Source organism: Marmota flaviventris, chromosome 1 (assembly GCF_047511675.1).
Source record: "Marmota flaviventris isolate mMarFla1 chromosome 1, mMarFla1.hap1, whole genome shotgun sequence".
In the NCBI taxonomy this organism is placed as follows: domain Eukaryota; kingdom Metazoa; phylum Chordata; class Mammalia; order Rodentia; family Sciuridae; genus Marmota; species Marmota flaviventris.
Genome location: NC_092498.1, coordinates 192,080,389 through 192,082,815, shown reverse-complemented (window position 1 = coordinate 192,082,815; position 2,427 = coordinate 192,080,389). Strand labels below are relative to the sequence as shown.

The 2,427-nt window shown below is 49.5% G+C and overlaps 1 pseudogene; it reads left to right on the top strand.

Annotated features, from left to right (window-relative positions):
- The first annotated feature begins 292 nt into the window (after nucleotides 1-292).
- On the top strand, nucleotides 293-1,800 carry LOC114090032 (folliculin pseudogene; annotated as a pseudogene).
- The last annotated feature ends 627 nt before the right edge of the window (nucleotides 1,801-2,427 follow it).

The window sequence follows — 2,427 nt, the reverse complement described above, 5'->3', positions numbered from 1 at the left end:
CTCTTGTTTTCCCTCCTTAGTCCAGCTAGTCTAGTCTCACAACTTTGCCAACTGTGGGTATATCTTCTACTTTTGTCCTCTGATTTATTAATAAAGCAGAAGGCAGAGCTGCGGGAACTGTGGGCCTGAGGAAGTAAGGACTGGGTAGATCATGGCCAGGGTGCACCATTGAGTGGAAAAATGGTAAAGTATGAGGTCTTCATTTATGACTGGCTGTTGTCATGCTTGACTCACCTGGCAGGACTTTGCATTCTCTGGTCTAGGCAGGATGGTGGAAGTGTGATTCTGTCATTTCTCTGAGCTCTATGGCTCCCTCTCTCTCTTCTGAACAGAAGTTCTGCATGCCCCTGTGCCCCAGGGCACTGAGAATGGGGACAGTCTAGGCCCGGAGAGCAGGCTAAGGAGGAAGAAGTACATACCCAATGAGCAGCCAGGTAACAGTGCCCACAATCCAGTCAAGGGGGGCAGTGCTGAGTCCCAAAAGCCTGATATGTGAGAGCAGCCGGTCATTTGCTGCAGGGCGCCAGGGTTATATGAACCACAATAAAGAAAACTTGATGAAGTACATCAGTCACCAGCACCCCAACCATCCCCAGCTCTTCAGCATTGTCCACCTGTCTGTGAAGGCCTCATCTTCTTTGGGGACAAGCAGCATGGTTTTGTTTTCAGCCACACCTTCTTCATCAAGGACAGCCTGGTCGGGGTGGGAGCTTGCAGTGCTGGTACAGCATCATTATCATCATGATGTGTTTATCAACAACTCCTGGCTTGGAAAGATCTTGCTGCTGGGAAAGATCTGAGGGGTCATCGGTAAGCTCCAAGCCAAAGCCCTCAAGGTAACTGAGGCAGAGCAGTTTGGGCGTCCGCAGCCAGCCCAGAAGATGAACACCCTTCCTGAACCAAAGGATTGGTAATGTTGCCAGCTGACTTTGTTGACCAGCAACATCCTGGGGGCATCTTCGCACCTCCTCTGTCCGGCTCTTGAAGCCAGAGGCAGCCAGCTGACAGAGAAGCCCCTGGAGGGTATGCCAAGAGAGGATACCTAGGTCCAGATGGAGAAGTTCGCCAACTGAGAAGAGGAATCAGAAAGCGGGGACAACGTGGGCTGAAGAGGAGGAGAAAGCCTCTGTGCTGCTAGAGAATGTGGAAGGGCAAGTGCCTGACAGATTTGTCCTTACTCTCAGACTGTGAAAATTGACAACTCCAAATGCTGTCAGTGCTCAAGACCCTTCAGCACACGATACAGGTGCTGAATGCCCCTTATTTTTGCCTGCCTGGTATGGGAACCAGGTGCTTTGGAAAAGCAGAGCTGTGGGCCTGGTCTAATCAGTATTTGAAGTTCTTGGGCCATGCTGTATCTGCATCATCCCATACAGCACTCAGTACCAGGAGGCCTGCTGGGGCATCTTCCTGGGGCTTAGTCCACACATGCAGATCCCTTCCCACATGCTGACTTCAGATTGGCAGTCATCATGGAGGTGCATAAAGCCATGCACTCTACCTTTCACCTGGTCAAGCGGACAACCAGTCTCTTAGCAAGTATGAGTTTGTGGTGAACAGTGGGAGCCCTGTGTCTATGGACAGAGATTGAAACAGCTTAGGCCAACCAGAACCTGTCTGTAGAGGTGGTGTACCAGTGCCTTGTCTGCCTCAAGGAAGAGTGAATGGATGAAAAAAGTGAAGATCCTCTTTAAATTCACCAAGGTGGACATGCAGAAGCTCTGGAGCATCCTTGTTGTCTTTGAGGAGGACAGTGTCAAGCTGCTGCGGTTCCAGATGACAGGCTTGAGCAAAACCTGATGGTAACACATGTCCCTGGTCTGCAGCTCCACAGCCTCACAGCCTGTGTGTGTTACCTTCTGGAAAATGGTAGTGCTAGTCCAGGGACTGTCCTCCAGATCCACAAAAGGAGGGACTGCTGTTGGTTTTCTGAACTGCTGGGATGGAGCCGTGTCCTGGCAGGGAATGGAAACTGCTGGAAGCTCTGCTCAAGTTTTTTGGAGTGTTTCTTACCACTATCCCATATCCATCAAGTTGTCCCATCTGAAGAAGGCAGTGGAGACCCATAGACAGTAGCATTGTTTACAGTGTGCACCCAGGAGGGAGATAGTCAGGAGGACTAGTATCTTGTGTCTGTCAAGGATCTCAGAATTGACAGGAGGAACATGGTGGGCCAGTCCTGACTTAGATGTTTCAGCTATAATAATGTGTCCTCACTTGGAGTTTATTAGCACACATTTCCGTTTTGAAACTACATAGGAGTTTTCTGAAATTTGTGTTTGAGTGTGTGTTTTGCTCCCTTTGTGAGTATTCAGGACATAGGCCAATCTGTAGTCATTTTTGGTAATCTCCTTTTGCATTAGGGCCTTGTAAAGGGTTTTGGGGGTGAAGCAGACATTTTCCTTGACTCTGGATCCTCTGAAGTTT